At 51.9% G+C, this 26,592-nt stretch overlaps 2 long non-coding RNA genes across 4 annotated transcripts; both read right to left on the bottom strand.

Annotated features, from left to right (window-relative positions):
• Positions 1-2,735: 2,735 nt before the first annotated feature.
• On the bottom strand, positions 2,736-6,054 carry LOC123086711 (uncharacterized). Of its 2 annotated transcripts, none has more exons than XR_006441102.1 (4): positions 3,943-6,054; positions 3,250-3,340; positions 3,124-3,174; positions 2,736-3,024 (listed from the first exon to the last, which is right to left on the bottom strand). It is a non-coding gene; the product is annotated as an uncharacterized lncRNA (long non-coding RNA). The 2 variants fall into 2 exon arrangements; XR_006441101.1 differs by having other exon boundaries at positions 3,263-3,340.
• Positions 6,055-9,124: 3,070 nt separating this feature from the next.
• LOC123086710 (uncharacterized) lies at positions 9,125-11,983 on the bottom strand. Of its 2 annotated transcripts, XR_006441100.1 has the most exons (4): positions 11,448-11,983; positions 10,573-10,942; positions 10,252-10,479; positions 9,125-10,091 (listed from the first exon to the last, which is right to left on the bottom strand). It is a non-coding gene; the product is annotated as an uncharacterized lncRNA (long non-coding RNA). The 2 variants fall into 2 exon arrangements; XR_006441099.1 differs by having other exon boundaries at positions 10,573-11,983.
• Between the last annotated feature and the right edge of the window lie 14,609 nt (positions 11,984-26,592).

The following is a 26,592-nucleotide window of genomic DNA, read 5'->3' as shown; positions in this document are numbered from 1 at the left end:
ACGTCTACTAGCATAGCATGGCATAATAAGTAAACGTAGAAGTAACTCCCAAAGGTTTGATAATAAACAGGTAATAGGTACTACCTCATCTACTTCCCATCCCACAATTTAATTAGATCCTAATCATGCAATGTGTGAGAATTGATCTAATGCAATAAAATTGGGTAGTAGAAAAGGTATGATCAAAGTGTTACTTGCCTTGCTGATGATCCGGGAAACCTAACGATTCGAAGTAACACGCGGCGCGCTCCGGGTACTCTATCGCAGACAAACAAACAAGCATACAATAAGTACTCATCTAATGCACAGGTAAAACTCAAATAAGAGATCTAACCAGAAGGTTCAACTTAAGAACTTCGGTTGGCAAAAAGAATCAAATCGAACGAAGCAACGAAAGTCAAACGGCGAAAGAAAACAACTTCGTTCTAGTAATCTGGATCTAGGGCAAGTTTTACAGTAGAAAAATCTTGTTTAAGTTGGTTAAACGGATAGAGGGTTTCGAGAATCGGATCAGGAATCGTGATCAGAAAAATCACGGATTTAATCCGAGAAAAAGAAAATGACGAACGGATTAACGAACGAACGTTCGTTATCCAGATCTAAACGATGAACGTGTTCGTTTGAACGAACAAACGAGCGAACGCTCGCTATTTAACCTAAACCGAAAAAAACGATCTAAAAAACGAAAACAAAAAAAACCGACGGAAAACCAATCGGTTTTCTAAAAAAACAGGCGGCGCGGATTACGAGGCAGCGGCGAACCTCAGCGGGGCGGCGGCTCCGGCGGGTGGCGGCGCGGCGGCGGCGCGGCGGCGGCGGCGCGGGCGGCGGGCGGCGGCGGCGCTGGCGGCTAGGGCGGCTCGGGGCTGGGGCTAGGGTTCCTCCCGTGGGGGCTGGGCCGGCTTTTAAAGCCTGCCGGGCCAGAGTCCTATCCGGACACGGCCCGGTTAGGTCAGTTCCCTTTTTTTAAAAAAAATATTCCGTTTGGAAGAAAAATAAAAAGAAATACTAAACGGACTCCAAAAATCCCGAAATAAATTTTTCCGGGCTTCTAAAATCAAGCCCGACAAATTGAACATTTATTTGGGCCCTAAATGCAATTTTGAAAAATGCACATTTTTCCTAAATTCAAATAAAACACCGAAAAACTCCAAAATAAAATCTTGTTTGATTTTATTATTAAATCCTCAATATTTCTCTATTTTGGGAAAGTCATTTTATTCCCTCTCTCATATATTTGTAATAGAAATAATTGATGATAAAATAAATAAAATCAAATGATCCTATTCTCAAAATTTGAGAAAACTCAAATATGAAAATAACGAAATCCCCAACTCTCTCCGTGGGTCATTGAGTTGCGTAGAATTTTCTAGGATCAACCAAAATGCAAAAATAAAATATGCTATGCAATGATGATCTAATATATAACATTCCAAATTGAAAATTTGAGATGTTACATTCAATGCCGGAGTGCCAGTGAGAGGTCGCGTCGCTCTGAGCTGGCATGAATGTGGCACTAGTTCTCTGGAGCGGCGTTGACGGCTTCGAGCGGGAAGAGATGCATGCGAGGGAGGGTTTTTTGGGTGGGTCGGGCAGTCAGAATTGATTGTGGCAGCGGTCTGGATGCATGCAAAGCCCCTCCAGTTTGTTTCCGGATTGCGGGAAAATTAGGTCCGAACCGGTCGACGGATCGATACGGACACGCGCTCGATGGCAAAACACGTCCGATCTGAACCGCACAATCTAGACGATTGCAGACGTTTTGAGCGATGGTGTTGAAGATGCCCTTAAATACTCCTCGATAGTTTAATAATTCATGTAAAGTATTTCATAAAATTATCAAAAGATTTGAATTCTAATTATTTTGATTATTTAGTTTTATATTGAATGTTGTTTTATTTATATTTCATTCCCATGTTTGTTTTCACCGCTCTTGGCCCAAACCCAAGAAAATACATGTGTCAAAGTGATAAAAATACAACGTTAGAGTCACCCTAAACAAATGGTGTGGTCGAGCGGCCAGCACATACTACAGCCAGCAGGCACGTGTACCTCCACCGACCGCTATATAGCAGGTCCTTGTTAATTCCGTTGCCTCGCCGAGTATCTCTCCCATGTATTGGGAGTCTATTTTCTGTCTATTGTTTTGGAGGAGGCTGGTTGAAATTATGGATAATCTGTGATTGTATATAAATTGATGATAATCAGTTGAAGGGGGCGAGGTGGGACAAAATCAACGCACGACCAGACAGAGTTTGCGTGCATGCCGGTTGAACGTTCGGGCAAAAATTCTATTGTTTCTGGAGTAGGACGTGGTAAAATTCCCACCCCAACCCGCAAAAATGCAGGTTCTCCCCTTTGCCCAGACAATGTTGTGGCTAACATCTAGCAATGCCGCAACACCCCAAATGGGTATTCTTCAAATACGAAAACGGCAGAGTATGTTCTTGTTTTCATTCAGCTTTGTCAACCTATTCAGTTCAATTTCGGTAGTTTATTGAGATGGACATGTGTGTAGGAAGGTGGATGCTCATTTTGGTATTGGGAAGAAAAAATGTTTTTTCATACCCGAAATTGAAATGCAAATTACTGATTTACGGGCCGGCGCGGGCGACGGCCGAGCAAACCCCACAAAGCGGACCCGTAAAAGAGGATTCGCAGAGAATTCGCCGGCCAGCGCAAAGCGGACCTGTAAAAAAGGATATTCAGCCCCCGCGCCGGCCCGAAAAGCCATATTTCTGCAAACTGTAAATGCATTTAGCGGGTCGGCATTATACGGGGTCTACCTCTTGGCCCAATAGGCATGGCCTAAACACCAGAAAAATTACAAAAAAATAAGTACAATCTGCCATTACAGTACTGAAGATATTACATGGGCAAGATCCCAGCCAACATGCAGTTCTTTGCTGTGAGCGACCAAGAGCAGTGAGCTCATGGACGGCTCCAACTTGCGAACGAGCCACCTTGTCAGTACTTCTCTATCGCCTTGGACCAAGGCTGGCTATGCTTGGACGCGATCTGTGGCTGCATAATTAGAATGTGTTGCAACGGGTGATACCATGTTAAAATGTTGTCAGTTCTCAAAAAATAATGTTGTCAAAGCAGTGAAAAGGAAAAGGCTACCTGTGAAATTATTTCTTGCTGTAGTTAGTTGTGAGCAGAGAATCAAGTTATCTGTAACAAGAGAATCAAGTTATCTATAAGAAAAGGAAACTAAGTTAAGCCATGGGTGTACTTTACTTTTAAGACCTGAAGCCTTTACTTTAAGCACTGATGTTGTGCATGGAAGCTCATGCTGGAATACCTTTAGCTGCATATTACACCACAAATAGCTTCCCTGCTGCAAAAATTATGAGTCACTTCCAAGGTTCAAACAGTTCTTTGAATTTACCATCTTATAAAACAATGTATATGACCTTAATGTAAACATGTCTTAAAATAGTTCATGCACGGGCTATAATAACATATGAAGAACATATCCGTTCCAAGATTCACATGGTTTTTGAACCATCTATCATAGCCAAGAAGATTTGAATCGCAGAAAATGGGGCAGTACTAAGATGCAGATTTTTCAATAAATCATTGCACTGTAGTTTGAATCCCTGTGCAGAACGAAATTTATGTTCAATGAAATCCTATTAACCCAATGCCATAATCCAAGATAATCTACCGAATTGCATTATTGAACATGAGAACTTATTATTGGAATATGTCAAAAAGGAGATCGGACTCCATCAAGAATAGGTTATTTAGAAAATAAATTACATGTCAATTGCAATAAAAAAATCTTCAAAGCACGTTTGACATGACAATTTGGCTATCACAAATGCCAAATAAATTACAGCCTATAAAGAAAACATCATGTAGCTAGAGAAAATAGACTTGAAAGAACTACGTGACAGTAAATAGGAAAGAAGATAGTTTAGTCGGCAAGGCACATACAATCACACCAACAGGAAAAAAATCCATCTCCATCGATCAAAGTTGTTCTTCTTCTGTCGAGATACGACGAGCGAGCTATCTTTGAAAGAGCTACCTGATAGTAAATAAGAAAGAAGATAGTTTAGTCGGCAAGGCACATACAATTGCAACAACAGGAAAGAAATCCATCTCCATCGATCAAAGTTGTTCTTCTTCTGTCGAGATACGACGAGCGAGCTATCTGTATGTAGTGGAGTACACATACAGCGTAGTTAGTGCAGAGATGCCCTCATGCCCATCGTCCATCAATCGACTCAAAAGAAAAGGTTCCGACCAAGCAAGCATGAGAACCCCAACCTCTCACAGTCCACAGAAGAGCTATATAGCCTACAACATATCCTTGCTACGCAGTGCGCCCCAAACACTGACCTTTTTCATCAGAGAATGAACTTGTACTTTGGTAAGTGATTAATCACATCCACAAGTCAGTTTTATTCTGTGGAATTCGATGGCAACCTGCTGCCTCGATTTGGTGCTCTGTCATTCTGAAGAAACATTGTGTATTCCTATGCTAACTTTCAGGGAAAGACTGAACACAAAGTATTTCATGGTCAGAAGCAATGTCAGAATAGCATCTACCACGCGGGTATTTCTTCCTGTAGTACAAGAAACCATATGCCGGCGAGAAGCCAACTTCTTCAATCAATTTGATTAACTCATAAAAGGAGATATCTTTTCTGTCCATGAATCCTTCTAGAACTTTATGTTGTTGATTCTCATCTTGATAGAAAAGGCAAATTTTCCAGATTTCCACAGCCATCTACAATGACATGGACGTAAGGAGCATCAGCACCAAACCAACCTTACAGTGGCATGAAGTGAAAAGAAGGTTGGCATGTTATTTGTAACGATCTAGGATTTATTCATACAGAAATGGAGGGAAATATATCAGCCTTGTGCACTTTGTATGTTCAGTGTTTGCAGAGTGTACGCACAAGCACCTTGAGCACTTTACGTCATGTACGATGAATTTCAGAGTATATGAACTTTTAAAAATTCAGTACTAATCAGAGTACAAGATCTGGGGCCCCCAATTTTGCATCACTGCTGCATATATCAATACTAAGCAGAGTACTAAGAATCTCATAGTACTATCAGTATTGCAGAAGATGTATTATTAATTTCAGAGTGCAAGATCTAGTGCCCGGCCCCAACTCCGTATAAGTACTCCATATATCAGTACTAATCGGGGGATTATAGCCTAAAACCAGGGGATTAAAGACTGAAACGTTTAACCGCAAAGAAGGGGGAAAAGGCAGCCAACATGTCACAAATATCTTCAAGAGATGCAGAATATACATGCCAATGCGATAGGATTGTAGCACACACAACTTCAGAGGAATAAAAATATTCAGAGAACATGGTACTGTTTTGCCATGCAATAATTCAGACTATAAATCATACTCGTACCAGTTTAGCACAATGACTAATGATTTCAGCGCACCCTCCATTCTTATCCTAGATTCACCACTGGCTGATTAACTACTTGCAACGAACTAATACCTACTACCAAATTCAGAGAGGAAGACACAGGGAGGAGGAAGAGAATCAGTCAGGATTCATAGTAGGGAGATGAGAGTAGAGGATCCCAGCCGCGAGAATTGTGGTAGTCCTTCTGGATGTAGCCGCCGGAGTCGAAGATCGACGATGTCGTCGCCGCAATGATGTAAACCACATTGAGGCAGATCTTGGCAGCAACAATTCAATCGGGCGTTGTCGGGCGGGCAGGCGGATGGGTGGGCGCTGAAGGGCGGCGTTGGATAAGGACGTGATGGGCGTTGGAGGGGTGGCGAGGTGGCCGCTGAAGGGCGGGAACAGAGGCTGCCGAACTGGGGCTTCCTATTGGATGAGGTGGTTGGGGCGGCATCCATTGGAGGGGAGGAAGGGTTGGGTTGCGACGGGGGCGGCGAGCGGGCTGAGGTGCGACCGCGGAGGCGGCGACGGGGGCGGCGAGCAGGCTGAGGTGCGGCCGCGACGGCGAGGGGGCTGGGGTGTGGCGGCGGCGAGGGGGAATAGATCGGCCTGGGCAAAGGTGAGGATCGAGGAGAGGAGCAGATGCGTACGGGTGTATTTTTTCATCAAACCGTTTTATCCTTCAGGCTGGCAGATTAACGATGGATTGCGGGTTGAATAACTAAAACATAAGGGACTTTTTCAAAAAAAGGCCGCGACGGTGAACCCGGAAACTCAATCCGTACTTTATTATTACTAGTACAGATGCCCGTGCGTTGCAACGGGCTAAAAATATCGTAAAACCTGCTCCGTATGACAGTACGGGCCATATCTTATATCCAGTTTTGATAAACATCGGTAATAAGTTAATAATGTTATCGCTTTTCGGAGTAATTTTTTTGGAGTTTTGTGCATTAAAAAAAAGCGTGAACATATTTAAAAGCATGAAGGTTTGGAAAGCAAGAAAAATTCACTCTTTATCTTAAAAAAACACGTACGCTCTGTGTCCGCACTTAAAAAAAGGATTGTTAGTGCCCAGACATACTATAAAGTTGAGAAAATCGTCGGGATGTCCTTTGATGGCTTCTCCTTCATCTTGGCATTATCATCGGCGTGGAAGAGGAATGATGTAAGTGTTTTTAGTGGGATATACAGATGGTGAAATTGTTTAATCCAAAAGTTTTTTCTTAGAATTTTTAAAAGATTTAAATGCAAATGAATTTATTTTGAATGGAAGAGTAGTGGTGCATTCAAATGGGATTGTTTATATACATTTTTTTTGTTGATATTCGAAAGCAAATAGGTTTTTACTATGCTGATTTTTTATAGAAAATGTTGGTTCCTGGGTTTGCAAGATTATGTTCCATTCTTTTTCATTTGCACTATTTGAACTTGGCCCAAAGATCGAACCTCACACACTCCCCATCATCAACATAAAAAGGAAAAAAATTCTAGTAAATTTTATGTGGAGGCCACGCCGTGTATGCCTTGTCTAAAATTTCACTCACTTTTCATTATTGTATCTGATAATGTGTTCATAAGATGTGGAAGGCATGAATTTATTTTTGGTGGAAGAGTAGTGGTGCATTCAAGTGAGATTGTTAATATATAATTTTTTTTGTTAATATTCAATTACTATGTTGATTTTTTTTAGAAAATATTGGTTGCTTGGTTTTCAAGATTATGTTCTGTTAAAAAAAGGTGCTCATTCAGGATTTTATTTTTTGCAATCGGTAGCACACACACCTGGAAATATCCAGCAGCTTCTGGTCGGTGGAGCCATTAAAAAAAGCAGCACCAAAAGAATCCCCACCGAGAGTTATCCTGCATGGAGTCCTCATTACCAGAGTAGCGCTGGCTCGTCTTCTCCGCCCCTACCCCCCTTCCAACGCGCGATGTGCTGCAGCCACACACACCCTGGTGGTGCTCTGCTCCAGCCATAACCCCCTCCACAACCAATGAACACTCCTCCCTCCCGCCCTGATGATCCTCGGTGCCAGGAGAGGACGCCGGAGCTGGGCGAAGCGCCTTGCTTGGGGCCTAGCTCTGTCCTGTCCGTCGAGCGAAGCGCCAGGTCCGTCGTGCAGGCCGTGCTCCCCCGGGCCGGGCACTGTCTTGTAGTCGCCTTGCTTGGGGCCTAGCTCGCGGTGGTGACCATGCCCGGATTCGCTCCGTTCCCATTTTGATGCGGCTTGTTTTAATCCTCCCCATCTGCTTTTTTACAGATGTTGTTGATTCAACGGACAGACCTGCCGATCTGATTTCCCAGGCCGTCGCCTGTCGATTGATCCGATTTGGTTTGGACCTATGGCTGTTCTGTTAGCTGCTGATTGCGCGCTTATCTGATTCAGAGTTCTTCCTTCGAACTATGGATTGCGTGTATTCTCCCCTCTTTTCCCTCTTTGATTATAAGCTCCTTCGTTCTGTTCCTCCTTCACTGGTTGATTTCTGATGCGGCAAAGTCGCTCGCGTATATAAATTGATTGGATTGGATGCACATGAGCGAGGTGGGACTATTTTTGAGTTCTAATCCTCACAGAGAAGTGCGGGAGCCATGGAGGGGCGCGCTGGAGGGAGCAGCTTGGGTTCTCGCCGCCATGCTCGCCATGCCGTGCCATCTCTCGTTTCTCTCCTTCTTCTTGGTTTTCCCCTCTCTCTCTCCCCCTCATGCTTCCTCGTTTTCTTTGAGGAGCACGGCGGCGCAACCATGGCGCCACCCAGGAGAACCCCAACGCCTTGCAAGGTCCATCTGCCGCTCGCCTGGATCCGGACGCCGTCGTCGTTCCACGCATCCAACTCGTCTGCCACCACCCTGTGCAGACCTCACTCAATCGGATCAAGCGAGAGAGCCGCCTGCCGTCGTCCCACACGCTCGTTGACCCACCTCGATCCAGAGATAGGGGTGGGCCCGCCAGCGGGGTAGGCGGTGGCGACGCACGGCGGCGACCTGCGGGCACGGTGGGGCGGGATGGGCGGCGGGCTGGAGGTGGGATCGGGAGGCAGACATGGCCGAGGAGGATGGGTCATGGCTATTTCTTTTTTTCTTTTATCTCGCATGTACGGAGTACCAGTTTGTGTTTGTAACAAATGCAGGGGGTTTTATGCAAAAACTAAATGTTTTTCCAGGGTGTCACTTAAACAGGGACTGCGGGTTGATTTCAAAGAAATAGAGGGGGGGGGGGTTCGCAAAATCGCGCGCGACGACGTACGACCAGAAGCCATCGGTGCTTTATTAGTAGGTAAAGACTAGCACAAATGCCCGTGCGTTGCAACGGGAGCAAAAAATACCGCACGCTCCCAGCCCAATAAGCATGGATCAAGACTCGACCACGATGTCCACCTGATCATAATCCATCTGAACGTGGTTAATCTCTAGGTAATGAGCTGAGCCACTGCACAAACATGTCTGCAAGGGTCGGCCGGGTTGAGGAACTTGGTCATGTGAAGTTGGTTTAAGACATACGACATGAGTAAGGGGTAGCTGGTTCGACAAACTATGTTTGTGGACTCGCCGGATATCAAGCTCGAAGCCCTACTACTTGAGCCTCTCAAGAAACCCAAGCGCCTGAAATCAGAAAGTCCGGGCAAAATCACACACGTGTGTTGTTCTAGCATACCATGTTCTAGCACATCTGGTAACTAACAACAACTATGAAGAATGCGACATTGACAAACAAAAGATGGTTGCTTTTGTAATATCATAAATTGCTTTCTCATGGTTTTGTAAATCTGATTGCACATATGCCGATAGGATGAAATTGGAGTATCCAATAAATCTAAACCAACTAAGAAAAAGTACAGCAAAAGCATGCCTTTCAAGTGAAAGATGGCCTGTAAATATCATGTTTAGGGGTGAAACTAAAGAACCTCAGAGGCTGTAAATTCAGATAATTTACTTTTCGTACAATTGACAGAGGATGCGGTTGATGATGCAGGGCGAGGCGAGGTGGAAGATGCCGGAGCAGCCACGCGCGGCGGTGAGCATGGTGGCGCCGCCGAGGAGGTCACACGGGAAGAAGTGGACACGGGCCTCGTCGCCGCCGGCCAGCGCCAGGAGGTGCTCCTTCTCGGCCTTGTCATCTGCGCCACGGAACCACAAAATCAAACTGTGACCTCCGCACTCCTTACACATAGGTCCACATCCCTTACTTGCGAGGATATATGGCTGCAAGTTCATATTCAAGTTAAGAAAGATCACAATGCATATCATTTATCTTATAAATATATCATACATGAAAAATTCAACCATTGAAGAAAATGAGGTGAAAGAGTGAACTTCTGGAATAAACGTAAAAGCCAAATGCCTTTTGGGGCAATGTAAGAGCTGCAATTAGAGGAAGTGGTCAAGAATGGCAATTAATATAAATGTTAAATAACATTCTAACAAAATAGTACGGTACTTATAGAAACGGGTAACAAATTTGGAATTTAAATTTGATTGAATGGAAAAAAACCTTCGCATTATTAGTGATGCCAATCCTGAAATAAGATGACCACTTGAAGGAAAGAGAAAAGCAATTTATTCGGAGCTCGTAGCTCAGAATACGAATTGCAGTTTCCAGCTTGACAGGTAAACATATACAGTTTCCCTTACATGTGTGCCCCTTCAGAATATTGCATTGCTCTCATTACCAAATAGAGGACATCAAATATTAAACCTGCAAACCAAAACATGTTACCATATCTATGATGAGCTGTATCTACTTCTTTTCAATGACATATTAATTAGGAGGTAGTAGCATGCAACATTTACAAATAAAAGTTTTGCAGTGCGCCGAGCGCCTCTCCAAAATTCCGGAAAGCTGAATCTTATCGTACCTGCGGGCACCTCCTTTTGGTCCTTCCCCTGGGACTCCATCTGAGACGGCTACACGGCCGCCCGGGCGATCATCACAGCGACTCAAGTTATTAACAGCAAGCCTATGTTTCCTCTCCTCTGAACATGTTGTGCATTCAATTTCACAAAATTATATTTCCAAAACATATCCTTAATATTTGATGATCTTCTACTGACACAAAACCCCCGCTGCCGCCACAATCTCCTAGCTGCACTCAATAAAGAATTCAATGTGTTGAACAGGCACACAAATACCTTGAAAGTAACTTCCTTATATAAACAGGCAAGAAGGAAAAACTTACAATGAGCAGGTTGGGCAGCTTCTCGTTCACCATCTTTTCAAGAGCTAGAGCCAACTCCATTGCTAAAACCACAAGAGGCGCTCAAGTAAGAACACATGAACATTTCACATGCTAGGTTCCACAAAAATGAAAGCAGTAAATCAGAGAAATATTTGGATTTAACAGATTGCTAATTTCTTTTTGATTTGTTTCGTGTCCTCCATGGATATTTGACCGACGGCATGTTGAGTTGAAAAGGTCATTGGAGAGCAGCTACATAATTGACCAACATGTAAAAACTGACATTTGTTTGACGAAGCTACATAACTTTACATACATCTACTAACTTTGATACCCTGTGATCAGGTGTTACTTTCCCTAGATGATTAACCTGGAACAATTGAGAATAAATACGATCAGTGCCGGTACCAATAATCAGTACAAATATCTAAAAATTTCTGTCTCGAGCAGGAGCACAAAGAGCATGACAGAGCATCACATAACTGATCCAAATCATATCTTCCTGTACAAAATTGGCCCAAGCAAAGCAAAGAAGAGCATACACAACAGCAGGGTATGATACAAATCCCCATCTGAACCGCTTCAAAATTTCCCCAGCTAAGCCCCTCACATACATTAGAAAAGATGCTAAGTGACGTGTTCACGAACTGACAATTATTCAAATCAGGGGAAAGATGAGTAGATCAATTGTAGCACCTTCAGATTTGGTGTATCTTCTCTTATTATATTCATGTAGTGCTGCTGCTTGCCATGTACGTATCAATCAAAATCTCTAATTTGTAAGATTGAAAAGCAACACATGAATGCATCTGCAAGACCGATGAATTTCTACATGGGAAAGAAAGAGGCAGCAGGTCAGCAATCGCAAGACTGACCTGGACCTTGGCGTCACCACGTGATGCGGGAGGCCCCAATTCCGTCTCCCGGATGGCCGGCGAGCCACGGCGTCCGGCGAGCAGCAGCAGCAAGACCACCGTCGCATCTCATCGCTCCCTCTCTCTCCCTCTGGCCTTCCATCCTTCCTTTTATCTCCCGCTCATCTCTCTCTTCTCTCACAGGTACCCAAAGCCATGCCGCGCCCACCAGCCATCGTGCTCCAAGCTCCGGAGGTCTTCCTTCCAGATCCACCGCCTACGCGCCATTTCCCACCGGATCCGGCGAGATTCCGACAGGTCCTCGCCGACCGTGCCACCGCGAGCACCTGCAAGGCCGCCACCGGTCTCGTGTGTGTTGTGGGCAACACCCCAGACCTTCCCGCTCGCATGTCTCTCCTCCACGCCTCCCATTTTCTCCTCCTTCGTCTCCGCGCGCGGCTCCCGCCTCCCTGCCGCCGCATCGAGCGCAGCGCCGCCTCCACTTCCTGCCATGGCCGCCCCTCCAAAGAAACGAAACGAAAGGACCGCGGGTTGAATGTGCCAAAACACAGGGTCTCTTCTGCAAAAACGAAACGTTTTCCAGATATCCACTAAATAAAGGACCGCGGGTTGAATTTCGCAAACCGCAGGGACTCTTTTGCAAAAGCGGCGCGACGGTGAATCCGGAGACCCAATCCGTGCTTTATTATTAGGGAGAGATTAGGGAGAGATATAGGCGGAAGAAGTACGTGGGGGGCCACGAGGGGCCCACGAGGGTGGAGGGCGCGCCCAGGGGGTGGGCGCGCCCCCCTACCTCGTGGCCTCCTCGTAGATCCCTAACATGCACTTCAAGTCTTCTGGGCTTCTTTCCTTCCAAAAATGAGTTCCGTGAAGTTTCAGGTCAATTAGACTCCGTTTGATTTTCCATTTCTTCGAAACCCTAAAACAAGGTAAAAACAGAAACTGGCACTGGGCTCTGGGTTAATAGGTTAGTCCCAAAAATGATATAAAAGTGTATAATAAAGCCCATAAATATTCAAAACAGTAGATAATATAGCATGGAGCAATCAAAAATTATAGATACGTTGGAGACGTATCAGGGACCGAATCATGAAACTCGGTCGGACCGGTTTGGTTCATAATGTGACCGTTAGGGTTTTCGATGGGGCCGACATGTCAACTCGGTGGGACCGATGTCATTAGGGTTAGGGAATAACTTCATCTCGGTGAGACCGATTACACAAACTCGGTAAGACCGATTTTGGTAATAGACTAACCAGAGAGTTGGTCAGGCAAACTCGGTGGGACCGATTCGCTCATCTCGGTTGAACCGAAACATTATGAAAGGGAAACAGAGAGTTTGCATTGCAATCTCAGTGGGACCGATCGCTCATCTCGGTTTGACCGAAACATTACGAAGGGAAACAAAGAGATTACAATCCCATCTCGGTGAGACCGAGATCCCTATCGGTGAGACCGAAAAGACTAGGGTTTCTGGCAGTGGCTATGTCAAGAGAACTTAGTGGCGCCGGATAGAAAATTTCGATGGGGCCGAGTTTAACTTTTGGTTTGGGACATATGTGGATATGAGAAAGTAGTTGAGGGCTTTGGAGCATATCACTAAGCATTTGGAGCAAGAACCTCATTAAGCAGCACCTCACCCCCTCTTGATAGTATTGGCTTTTCCTATGGACTCAATGTGGTCTTGGATCACTAAAATGAAAAATGTAGAGTCTTGTGCTTTGAGCTTGAGCCAATCCTTTTGTCCTTGGCATTTTGAGGGGTCCACTTTTCTAATTGTCGGGGGTTGGGTGCGACATATGCCAAAGGATGGCTTATCATGGTGGGGGCGAGTAGAACGTTGCCGGTGCCTGGAAACGGGATAAGGTGAAGGCATGCACGCCAGCGAATCTTACCCAGCTTTGGGGCTCTTCGGGGAGATAATACCCCTACTACTGCTCTACGGGGTCTCCGCATGATCACTATGGCAAAGTGTTTACACGGTTGCTCCTCGAGTTGTTTCCTAGAGGTAGGAGAAGGCAAGGCTAGCTCTCTCCTTCCTATACGATCTGGTCTAGTGCTAATGGATTCCAACCCTTTGCATGGATGCCCTGGGGGGTTTATATAGGCCTACCCCATAGGTACAATGGTAATCCAGCTGGGCGCGGGCCCAGCCGTCAGTCTCTCTGGCCGTCGTCTTATCCGCCGACTCCTGGGGCCCGCCGACTGGCTCGGTACGGAGCCGACAGGCCGCGTCCGCCGCGGGCGGGTCTTGCCGGCTACAGATTACTGTAGTCATGCCTCTAACGATGCAGGCTCGGTCATGAGGTCGTGGCGACAGCTCCGCCGTCTGGCGGGCGATCACTGTGGCCACTACTTGTTGTGTCTGATTAATGGCGCGTGGGGCCCGTGGGAGGGGTTGGCTGACTTCTGGTGGCCGACTCCCATCCGGGCCGACTGGTGGCGCTTTCGCCGTCTTTCGTACGCCCGCCGACTGGTGGGACCCATCATCCCTGGGTCGTACCGGCAGGCCGTCATGGGCACAGGGCTCCGCCCCCTGGGGCTGACGTCAGGGCCGGCATGGCAATAGTGTCGCGCCGCGTGGAGATCTCCACGGGTATGGCCTACTGTAGCCATGCCTGCCCTTGGAAAAGGGGTGGGAGTGGACCTTACTATGGTCACTCCCCGTCCCATCCCTCTTTATGAGGGCATGGGGGTTGTTGGCGTCGCGGGCCAACTCCCCAAGGCCGGCTTCTATGGAAGTCTCCAGTCGGGAGTCGGCTTTACCCTGAAGCCGTTCCTAGGACTCGGCCGCCTCGCCGCCGACTCCTCAGAAGGCGTCTCTTCGTCCTGGGATCTCGAGGGGCGCAGTCTGCCTCAATGTCTTGAAAGGTTCTGGGCCTGGGTTAGCCTACCCGTGGCCCATTACTCCGACAGTAGTCCCCGAAGTTGGTGAGGCTCCGAGGGCGACATGTCATGGAGCCTCAACAGTTTCTTCTCTCCGGCGGTCAGATCTGGGCTTCGCAAGCCGTCTTCTGTCAAGCCGACTAGTTGGAGTCGGACTTGCTCGAGGCCGACTTGCCCCTAAAAAAGTTTGAACGTTGCGGCAGAGTTCAGGCGGCGTGCCTGATAATCTTTCGGGTTGCCGCCCGTGGTTGACCCGTCGCGAGGCGCCACGTGCCGGAGCTAGTCTGCTCACCCACGCGCGCGACGGGACAGACCTACAGGCGGGGCCCGCCACTACCGTGCCTCGGCATGCGAACGGATCCGTTGTGGTCGCGCAAATGGTTGGGGTTCCCACACGGTTATTGCACGTGGTAACTTCGTGTGGTAAATCGTGGGGGTCGTGGGGTCCCGGGCGCAGTTAATCCCACGACCGCCCCCTCGACTTCTCAGCCCACGAGTCTACAAGTAGGCGGGGGGAGGGGGCGGTGAAGCACGCGCGCCCATTCTCCCCACCTCCTTTTGCTCCTTCTTGCTTCTTCTTCCTCTTGCCGCTGCTGCTCCGAACCGCGTCGCGCCCGCAGCGATGAGCTCCTCCTTCGCCGCCGCGCCTCATGTTGTTCGCTCCGGAGTGTGGGATGGCTCCGAGGTTGACGACGACGACATCGAGATCCTCCGCCAGACACGGCGGCTGCCCGACAAGGACTTAGTGCGGGTCCGCCTCGCGCCGGAGGGAGAAATATCGCCGGCGCCGGTGGAGGGCGAGCGGGTCATATTCTGCTCGCACCTTATGCGCGGCCTGGGGCTGCCGGCAAGCGGCTTCTTCCGCTCCTTCTTGGAGTTCCATGGGCTCTAGCCTCACCACCTTACTCCGAACACGGTGGTGCTGCTGGCTGTCTTCGCCACCCTGTGCGAAGGCTTCCTCGGCATTCTCCCCACCATCGGGCTCTGGGGTGAGTTCTTCCAGTCCAAGCTCGGCACACACGTCGCCGGCGTGCCGGCCCAGTGCGGTGCATTCATCGCGATGTGGAGATCAGTGGTCAACAATCTGTTTCCCACCATCACACTGATTAAGTCGGTGAAGATGTGGCAGCGGTCCTATTTTTATGTGAAGAACGTCGCCCCAGAAAGCGACTGGGTCAACCTGTCGGCTTACGAAGCCAGCGCGCCGGCTGGAAGGCTCCCCAGCTGGTCACACCGAGCCAAGATGCTGTCTCCCACTGGTGTCGCTGCCGTCGCGTGACTCCGAGTGTTGATGCAGTCGGAGGGCCTGACCAGGGCCGACTTGCTGGCCGCCTTCGTGGCGCGCCGAGTCCTCCCACTCCAAGGCCGACCTCACATGATCTGCCAGATGAGCGGTCATCGGGACCCGAGTCGGATGTGTTCCAAGGACATGCCTCACGTGGAGGTGGCGAACACGGTGAACTACATCGCGAACTGCGGTCTCTCGGTGGACTGGCAGTTCGGTAAGGAGCCGTATTCGCGCGCCAACCCCCCGCCTATTGTAAGTCGTCTTCCTTCTTCTTCTGTTTCTTTTGTTGCCGAGTCCGACTTGTCAAGTCTGACCGTTTTTTGTTTTGAATCAGAACCCTCTTGTCCCTCCTTCGGCCGGCACCACGGGACCGGCTCGTCAGTTTGTCCCCGATCGGGCGGAGAGCAACGTCGATGATCCTGACTTGGGGGCGGCGGCCATGGAAGCCGATGCCGAGGGAGGAGGAGGAGAAGCAGGCGGCTCCAGGCCTTCGGCCACTTTCGCCGACTGGCCTGACGACGAGGCCGAGGGAGAAGTCGCCCCGTGTCACCAGCCAAAGGCCGGCCAGCGAAGCACGAGTTCCTCCGCCGGCTTGGACGCTCAAGGTGGTGCGAAGAAGCGCCGGGCCGGGCCGAGTACGCTTGGTGGCCGGTCGAAGAAGTTCAAGGGAGCGGCCGCCGCGACTAAGCGGGAAGAGGCGGCCGCAAAAGCCAACCGCTTCCACAAGGAAGTGAAGAAGCCGCCGCTGGTCTCTGCGTAAGCGCCTCCGTCCCTTATCTTTATTTTCTCTTTGTTGATCTTGTCTGAGTTTTTCATATGCTTTTCTCGCCTCAGGGCTCCCCTCACTCTTGAGAGGGTTGCCGTCGCCTCCGTTATGGGGTCGGTGGAGACGTCTGCCACCACTTGGCGGATTGACCCCGCCGTCGATCTTCGGGAGGTGACGGAGCGAAATGCGCAGGAGAAGCACGAGGAGGACGAGGCCGCCCGCCGGGAGAAAGCGGAGGCCGAGAAGGCTGAGGCCTCCGCCCTGAAGAAGCTGGAGGCGGCCGAGGCCGCCGCTGTGGCAAAGCGGTCGGCCAAGGAAGTTGCGCCCCGGCGGTCGGCGGTGTTCGTCACCCCTCTGAACTCCGCGCCGCCGCCCCCGGAGTTCACGGGGCAGTCAGGGGAAGCCGGCGGCGAGTTCCCGATCATGGAGAGAGGCGGCGGCGATGCCCCCATGCCGGACGTGGTCGCGCCGCCACAGCCGCCCCCGCCGCCGTCTAGAAGCGCGCACGGCAAACAGCCGGTGGATCCACCCTTGTCGCCGACTGAAGATGAGGCCGTGGCAAGGCTACTCCTTCAAGTCGGCTCGCCAATGCGCCGCCGTCTTGAGAAGGCGACTTCGGCGCCACGCCCCTTGGAGACCGGCACCGCCAGCTCGACGATTCCAGACGCCGAAGCGACGAGCGCCGCGCCCATTGGGTGGGTGCGAGGAGGCGGCACGGGCCCGCTGAACCAGGCGCTTCTGGATGTCCAGACGAAGCTGCAAGCTGAGAGCGACGCCATCCAAAACTGCACCAAGGCGCACCTGGCGTCGCGGGCAGCCATCCGGGTATGCTTTCTCCTTTGTCCCTGTTTTCTTGTTCCTCTCTGTGGGGGCGCGCCAGCGCACCCACTGGGTGTAGTCCCCGAGTTTTGGGCCGGCTGCTGAGCAGGCGGCCCGGAACTCCAATTGGTAAGTCCCGGGTCCTAACTTTTGTTCTGAAATACTTGTTGCAGGACTATCACAACCTCCATGTCACCGCCTTCAACCGCAATGTTGAAGAGCTGGGAAAGCGGACTTCCGACTTGTCGAAGAGCCGGAGTGAGTCCTTTTTCTTCTTTGCGGGGGCGCGCTGGCGCACCCGCGGGCTGTAGTCCCCGAGATTCAGGCCGACTGCTGAGCAGTCGGGCCGGATCTCCCCGGCGACCTTCTTCTTTGATGACTTAACGCCTTCTTTCTTCTTTCTCTTCAGAGGCCAACGCCACTCTTCAACAGCAGCTGAGCGAAGCCAACTCCGTGTTGCGCGCCAAGGGGAAGGAGTGCAGCAAGCTTGCCGCAGAGCATGATCTGCTGGTCGCACAATTGGTAGAGCAGAAGGAGCTACTTACGAAGACGCAGAAGGAGGCGGAAGAGGCGGAAGCCGCCCTCCTGGCCGAGTTCGCAAGCGAGCGCTCCTCCTGGACCGACAAGGAGGCAATGCTTGTCTCTGGCTTCCACAAGATCGAGGACCTCGTCGACGGTGAGCTTCTTTGCTTTCCTTCTTCGAGTCGCCGACTATATGTCGAGCCGACTCTTGGTTTTTTTTGACTTGTTCTTCATTCTTTCCGTCTTGGCAGACTTCTTCCCCGGCCACTCGCAGGCCGCCATTCAAGCTATCGAGGCCGACCGCGAGGAGCGGAGGGCGGGTGGCGCGGAGATCGCCGCTGATGCCCCTCGGACCCTTGACGAGCATATTCTGAGCATTGGGGCTCACCTGCGGCCGTCCCACCAGATGCTGCATTGGCTTCAACGTGTTGGCGCCCAAGCGATCGCCACCCTGTGGCCAGACGTGCAGGCTCCGCGCACCCCCAGTCGGACTGCCGACTGGTTGGAGGTCGCGGCTGGCCGTCTTGAGGCCTGGAAGGGTTCCTCGGCCCGGGCCGGAGCGCGCCGAGCCTTGGAATTCGTCAAGGCGTGGTATCCGGGGCTGGACCTAGACCGACTGGCCACACTCCGGTCAGAGGCCCAGCCGGAGCTGGCAGCCGCGAAAGACGCCCTTGTCAAACGTTCGGCGGCGATCGCCGAGTACATCGACACCAGCATCTTTGTCCCCGAGCGAGCTGAAGATGGCGAGGAGGTGCCGCCGGAGTGGTTTGGGCTGAACTCCGACTACGGCGAGGACTCGGCAGAGGTGATCGGCTCCAGCGTCGAGGAGGAAGACGAGGCGGAGGACGGAAGCGAGACGGAGGCACCGGAAGACGGAGCAGACGGCCAGCCTCAGCTCGACCATGCCTCCAGCAACGAGCCATGCCTGCCCGAGCCGACTGCTGTCGGAGGTGATCAAGCCGAGACCGCCCAGCCGGCCGCCCCAACATCCAACACCGCCATCTCCTCCGATGCTCCAAACCCGTCTGCCGCCCCCTAGGCTGCCACCTTGTCTTTGTTTTATCTGTTCTAATAGTTTTTGAAGAACTTGTTAATTCGCACAATTCCACCCGCGGGGTGTATTTTGAAATTCTGCTCGAAGATTTGGCCAAGGGCCTTTGTTATGTAAAGATTCATCCGACTTCTATCTTTTTTGCTCATTGTTCTTTTGGCTTTTTCCTTTGCCGTATTCCCTCAGTTACCGTCTTTGTCAGTCAGACAGCCGCTCTGCGGACTGTTGCTGGATCAAATTCTTGGTCACTTTGGGAAGGCAAGTACTTAGCCATTTTTAGAGTTGTTTAACAAGTCGGATAGAAGGCGGCAAGCCGACTATTCAAGAGTCGGTTTGCGAAAAAAAGGCTGGAAGCCGGCCTTAAGCTATGTTTGTGCTTTGAGTCCTTAGCCATTTTTCATGTGGACGCCCATTCTTCCTTACTCCTGCCCACCAGACAGTCGCTCTGCGAGCTGCGGCTTCTGGCAGGAGACGGTTTAGACGCCACACACTACTTGTCCGGCTGCAGGAAGCATTTCATAGCGCAGGTCGGCAAGTCCCCGGGCCGACTAGTCGAACCCGGTGCCAAGCGGCATAACAAAGAGTAATATACTCGAAGGCATATTTCTTATCATATAGATAAAAGAGGGCAGTCCCCGAGCTCTTCTCGGGGGGGGGCGAAGTTTTGGTACTTCTAATACAAAAGGTAGCGTGATACATACTGCGTTTAACTGTAAATTTTTTGGAGGAGATTTGCATTACATGGCCGCTCTGTCTCTTTGCCGGAGTCATCCCTCTTGTGTGCTCGAGGCTTCTGAGCGTTGGTCAGGTAGTAGGAGTCGTTGCCCAGCACTTTGCTGATGATGAAGGGGCCTTCCCAAGGTGCCGACAGCTTGTGCTGACCGGCTGTTCGCTGGATTAATCGGAGCACGAGGTCGCCCTCCTGGAAAGATCTCGGCCTAACCTTCCTGTTGTAGTATCTGCGCAGGCTCTGCTAGTAGATGCTGGACCGGCTGAGTGCCAACAGCCGGCCTTCTTCCAGCAGGTCCACGCCGTCTTGTCGTGCTTCTTCTGCTTCTTCCTTGGTGTACATGGTGACTCGCGGGGAATCGAACTCTATGTCCGTTGGGATGACGGCTTCAGCACCATAGACGAGGAAGAAAGGCATGAAGCCGGTTGACTTGTTTGGAGTCGTGCGCAGACTCCAGAGGACGGCTGGCAACTCGTCGAGCCAGCAGCCAGCCGAGCGCTCCAGAGGCTCGATTAGTCGGGGCTTGATGCCGGACAGGATGAGGCCGTTTGCTTGCTCCACCTGGCCGTTTGACTATGGATGGGCGACGGATTCTAGGTCCAATCGGATGCCCTGTGTCGCACAGAAACGGGCCAAGGCGCCTTTGGCAAAATTCGTGTCGTTGCTAGTGATGATGCTGTGTGGTATGCTGTACCGAATTGTGATGTCGGAGATGAAAGTCATGGCAGTCGGACCGTTCAATTTCTTGATTGGCTTCGCTTCTATCCACTTGGTGAACTTGTCCACCGCGACAAGTAAGTGAGTTAAGCCACCTCATGCCGTCTTGAATGGTCCCACCATGTCTAGACCCCAAACTGCGAAAGGCCAGGCAATGGGGATGGTCTTGAGTGCAGAAGCCGGCTGATGCGGCTTGGAGCGGAACTTCTGGCACCCTTTGCATTTTTGGACCAATTCCTTGGCCTCTTATAAGGCCGTTGGCCAAAAGAAACCGTGTCGGAAAGCTTTGGCGACGAGTGCTCTTGAAGCCGCATGGTGGCCGCACTCGCCTTGATGGATGTCTTTGAGAATTGCTTGGCCTTGCTCTGGCTCTACGCAGCGCTGGTAGACACCAGTGATGCTGCGCCTGACCAGCTCTCTGTTGACTATGGTGTAGGCTGCCGCTCGGCATTGTACTTGCCGAGCTAAGGTCTCATCAGTCGGCAGCTCTTTGCTCACCAGGAATTTGAGGATGGGCTGGGCCCATGAGGGTGCTGCTATTTCTTCGATCGCCAGAACTGTGACTTGGACGAGGGCGGCTGGGCTGGGAGGCAGCGGGCTGGAGTAAGCAGCCGCTTGTTGGATTAATGAAGTCCCCGGGCCGACTGGCGCAGCTCTTGGGCAGATTTCTGGAGTCTTCGGGCCGGCCGTCGCAGTCCCCGGGCCGGTTTCTGCAGTCCCTAGGCCAGCCTTGACTGTGGCGGCTTTGGATCCATCTGCCAAAATCCCTGTACCGTCTGCCGGGGCTCTGGAGTCGGATCCAACTTCTTCGGGAGGAGCCGGCACAAAGATGGAGTCTGATTCTGGTGAAGGCTTGACAGACGGCTTAAGGAGGCGTTGAAGGGCGACGCCGGATGGTATTTCTTGGCGGGTAGGGTCGATTCGTGCCAAGGCGTCTACTTGGTCGTTGTCGTTTCTTGGCACATGGAGGAACTCGCACCCCTCGAAATATCCACTGAGTTGCTGCATGAGGAAACGGTAACTCGCCATGTTTGCATCTTTGGCGTCCCAGTCGCCAGACGACTGCTGGACCACTAAGTCCGAGTCGCCATAACACAAGATTCGGTGAATGCCAAGTTCTTTGGCAAGTCGGAGCCCATGAATGAGTGCTTCGTACTCGGCGACGTTGTTGGAGGCGGCAAAGTGGATTTGCAGTGCGTATTTGAGCTTGTAGCCTTTAGGAGAAGTGAGGACAACACCGGCTCCCAAGCCGGTGCGCATCTTGGAGCCGTCGAAATGCATCCGCCAATGGGTGGAGTCGGGCGCTGGAGGTAGGTACTGGGTCTCGGCCCAGTCGACGAGAAAGTCGGCCAGTGCTTGTGACTCGATGGTGGTGCGGGGCTGGTAGTGGATGGTGTAGGGAGCCAGCTCTATGGCCCATTTGGCCACTCGGCCAGAAGCATCTCGGCTTCCGATGATCTCAGCAAGTGGGGCCGTGCAGACCACAGTGATTGGATGCTCTTGAAAGTAAGGCTTCAATTTCTTGGCGGCAAAGTGCACGCCATAGCACATCTTCTGGTAGTGGGGGTAGTTCTGCTTGGAGGCCGACAACACTTCGCTCAGGTAATATACCGGTCTCTGGACAGGTAGTGCCTTGCCTTCCTCCTTGCGTTCCACTATAATGACTGTGTTCACTACCCGGCTGGTGGCGGCGATGTACAGGAGCATAGGATCCTTAGGAGTCAGAGCCGCTAGAACGGGTGGAGTAGTCAACATCTTCTTCAACTGGAGAAAAGCTTCATCCGCCTTGTGGTTCCACTCAAAAAAAGTGGTCTTATTCATGAGCTGGTATAAGGGGAGAGCTTTCTCGCCCAGCCGACTGATGAACTGATGGACGCCAAGCAGCCGGTGAACTTTTGCACGTCCAGCAGTCGGCTGGGTACCTCCATCCTCTCAATGGCCTTGATCTTTACAGGGTTGCACTCTATGCCCCGTTCGGAGACCAGGAAGCCAAGGAGTTAGCCGGCTGGTACTCCGAAGACGCACTTCTCAGGGTTGAGCTTGATCTGGAATCGATGCAGGTTCTCAAAGGTCTCCTTGAGGTCTTCCAGCAGTGTTCCACGCTTCTCCGTCTTCACCACCACATCGTCCATGTAGACGTGGGCGTTTCTGCCGAGTTGCTTGAGGAGGCACTTATGCATGCAATGCTGAAAGGTGGCGCCGGCATTCCTCAAGCCGAATGTCATGGTGAGGTAGCAGAAGGCTCCAAACGGCGTGATAAAGGCGGTCTTCAGTCTGTCAGCCGGGTTCAGCTTGATCTGGTGATATCCTGAATATGCATCCAAAAAGCTCAACAGCTCGCATCCGGCTGTGGAGTCTATCACCTGATCAATTCTTGGTAAAGCAAACGGGTCCTTGGGGCAAGCCTTGTTGAGGCTTATGTAGTCAATGCACATTCGCCACTGCTTGTTCTTCTTCAGTACCAGGACCGGGTTGGCTAGCCACTCTGAAAAGAATACTTCCATAATGAAGCCGGCTGCTAGGAGTCGGGCTATCTCTTCTCCGACAACTCTTCTCTTTTCTTCTGATAGGCGGTGCAAGGGCTGCCTGACCGGCTTTGCATCAGATCAGACATGTAACTTGTGCTCGGCGAATTCCGTCGGTACACCTGGCATGTCTTTGGGGGACCATGCGAAGATGTCCCGATTCTCACGGAGGAAATCGACGAGCTCGCCTTTCTATTTGTTGTCGGGGTTTGCGCCTATGACAGCGTACCTCTCTGGGTGCTCCAGATCCAAGGGTATCTTCTTTGTCTCTTTGGCCGGCTTGAACGAACCCTCAGCCTCCGACTCCTTTGGGTTAGGCGACACCTCTAGCTGCTTGCCGGCCATCTCCACAACCCGGTTAAGGAGCCGCTTCTCGGCCGTGATCACCAGGGACTCGGCCAGCCGACTACTCTCAGCCGCACAAGCAGACGACTTCCGGTAGTCGCCTGCTATGGTCAGAATCCCCCTGGAACTGGGCATCTTCATTTTGAGGTAGGCGTAGTGGGGGACCACCATGAACTTGGCCAGGGCGGGTCGGCCAAGTAATGCATGGTATGGGCTCTCGAGGTCCACCACCTCAAACCAAACTGACTCTCGGCGGAAGTGATCTTTGTCTCCAAAGAGGACGTCCATCAGGATCTTGCCAATTGGTGAGCAGGAAAGACCAGGAACAATGCCGTGGAACAAAGTCCGGCTGTTCTGAAGCTGTCTTTGCTTGATTCCTAACTTCTCCATGGTGTCCTTGTACAGGATATTGATGCTGCTGCCTCCATCTATCAGAACTCGCAAGAAACGAGCAGCTCGTCTATCCGTGGCAAAGGTGGCATCCAAGACCAAGGCATAAGAGCCCGAACTCGGGATCACCTCTGGGTGATCAGCCCTGCTCCAGCTGATAGGCTTCTCGAACCAGTGCATGAACTCTAGTGTCTTTGATGCTACTGCATTCACCTCTTGTCCCTGCAGTCGCCTGCTGCGTCGGTCATCAGCCATGCTGGTAAATATCACGTAGGCTCTGTGCTCTTCGGGGTACTCGTCTTGTACTGCGCCGACTGGCCTAACAGCCGGCTGCTGGGGCGGAGGCGGAGGCTACTGCCCAGCAGGCGGGGGAGGTAGGAGGCCGTCTCCTTTGGCGATCCTGGTGAGCCAGTGGCACTTCCGGGTGGTGTGATTCGACGGCTTCGCGCCGCTATGGAACTTGCAAGGACCATCCAGAGTCTGCTCGCATGAGAAAGCCGGCAACCAGTTGGGCTTGCCACCTTTCTGCCGCTTGGGTGGAGGCTGCCCGTCCGGCTGCTGGTTTTCAACTGTCGCCACCTGCCGGCTGCTGGTTTTCAACTGTCGCCACCTGCCGGCTGCTGGAAGCCGGCTGGGGGGCCTTGCGCTTGTGGTCGTTCTGCTGTTGCCGCCGACTGGCATCTCCTGCCGGAGTTCTAGGAGCCTGAGGGGACACTTTGCCAGTCGCGCTGACTTGAATCTCCGCCTTCATGGAGGAGTCGGCCGTGGCATACTTGTATGCTATGATCAGCAGCTCGTCGAGGGTTTCTGGCTCGTCGTAGAGGAGCTTGTGCTTGAGGAGGGTGCCTTCTCTACACCCGGTGGTGAAGTACTCGATAGCCTGCACCTCGTGCACGCCCTCGCAGGAGTTCCAAAGCTCGGCCCAACGCGTGAGGTAATCGCGAGTCGACTCGTTGGGGCCTTGCATGCACAAGTAAAGCTAACGAGGCTTGGAAGGACGCTTGTACGTGCTTGTGAAGTTGCGGAAGAATATGTCGGTGAAGTCGACCCAACTGTTGATGCTGCGGGGCTTCAGGCTGTTCAGCCATGTCCGGGCCGTGCCCTGGAGCATGAGTGGAACGTATTTTACGGCGACACGCTTGTTGCCGTTCGCTATGTTGATGGCCGTGGAGTAGTCAACCAGCCATTCCTCCGGCTTCACGGAGCCGGTGTACTTGGGCATGTCTCTCGGGAGCGTGAACCCTTTGGGAAAGGGCTCGTCTCGAATGCGGGGCCCGAAACAAGGCGGACCCAACTCGTCTTCTTCTTCTAGCGCCAGGGATCGGTGAAGTCGGTCGATCCGGTGGCGGGCGTCATTTTCTCCGACTCCCTCTCGACGGCGAAGGCGGTCACCGAGAGTCGGATGGTCAACAGGTGGCGGGGAGACTCGTCTTTCCTTGCGAGGAGGAGGAGGCGGACAGTCGCCCCGTCGTTCCACTGCTCTCGGGCGGCCGTCTTGGTCGCGCTCTATGGTAATGTGAGTCCGACTGTGGCTGACAGCCGGATCCTTGTCTTTCCTTCCTCGGTCGCCACCAGTCGGTGTCCGAGACGTCGCGCCTTGATCTCGGCGTGGAGGCGGGTCGTCGTTTTGTCGCTGCGGCGCCTCCGTGCGGCAGCCGGCCTCGTTATGCGCGGCAGCCGCGTCGAGGAGCCGCTAGACTCGCTCCGTCATCACGTGGCGCTCTTCACCCTCTAAGTTGTCCAGCTCGTCCGCTGCCGCCTGGGCGGCTCGAATGTTCTCCGCAGGCGTGGCGTACACAGGGCGATTTGCCCCGAACAGGTTGGCGATGGCCACGCCGCGCTGCTGGACCACGCCAAGGCGGCTGGGCCCAGCTGGGGCTGGCGAGCCACCCACAGCGCGATCCATCTCATGCTGGTAGGCTTCTGACAAGCGTCTCATGCTAGCCAGCTTCTTCGCGCCTTCGGCGAGCTGAAGGCGGCGCGCCTCCAACATCTCCGCGTCAGCGTCTTCCGGAATGGGCGCAGTCAGGTCTTGCAGTGTCGCGCCAAGCAGGTCATCCGCTCCTCCGCCAGGAGGCTCGTCATGACCGATGACGAGCACCTCGGTGACAGTGCTTCCGTCGCTCTCCGCACGAGGGAGAGGCTCGTCATAGACCACCACGTTGGTGGGGAACGCGTCGAGCGACGCGGTGTCGGAGTCGACCAGCATCGGGTCGGTGGAGCCTACAGACTCCAAGTCCACAGTAGGCTCGCCGACGACGTGGAGTTGGTCGACGAGGCCCGCGAGGAGGCTCTCGGGGCCGCCCGTGCCTGCGTTGGATGCAGGTTCATCGGAGAGGCAAACCTCGCCGGCAAGATCGGCGAGGCAGCTGGCTGCACAGGCGATCTCAGCGCCGTGCAGCGCGTCAGTGCAAACTCCATCTGGCGTGCCGGGCTGGCTGCGCTCGCCAGGGAGAAAAAGGGTTCCCGTCCAGAGCAGGTCTCCGGACGACGGTGCACCAGGCCCCACGGTGGGCGCCAAATCTCAAGGGTTGGGTGGGACATATGCCAAAGGATGGCTTATCATGGTGGGGGCGAGTAGAACGTCGTCGGTGCCTGGAAACGGGATAAGGCGAAGGCTGTCACACCCTCGATGCGACTATAGCTCCCACGTGTCGAGGCACGACTTAGAGACATAATTGCATTGAAGGCATATGTCGCAAGTTAGGCAATCTTCACAACATCCCATGTAATATGAATAATAAAGGGGAGATAACATAGTTGGCTTACACTCGCCACGTCAATCAAGTACATAAATAACATTACATCATCCAAACACTCATGGCCCGACTATGGCGCCAAAATAAAAGAGAACCCAACATGCGACACGGTCCCAATCACCCCCAACTGGGCACCACTACTGATCATCAGGAAAGGAAACATAATAACGTTGAGAGTCTTCGTCGAACTCCCACTTGAGCTCATACGCGTCTCCTGGAGCGGAATCATCAGGCCCTGCATCTGGTGTAATAGTAATCTGTGAGCCACAGGGACTCAGCAATCTTGCACCCTCGCGATCAAGACTATTTAAGCTTGTAGGTAAGGCAGGGTAAAAATATGTGGAGCT

Source organism: Triticum aestivum, chromosome 4A, assembly GCF_018294505.1.
Source record: "Triticum aestivum cultivar Chinese Spring chromosome 4A, IWGSC CS RefSeq v2.1, whole genome shotgun sequence".
Taxonomy (NCBI): Eukaryota; Viridiplantae; Streptophyta; class Magnoliopsida; order Poales; family Poaceae; genus Triticum; species Triticum aestivum.
Note: the sequence above shows the minus strand (reverse complement) of the source record. Positions and strands in the feature narration are given on the sequence as shown.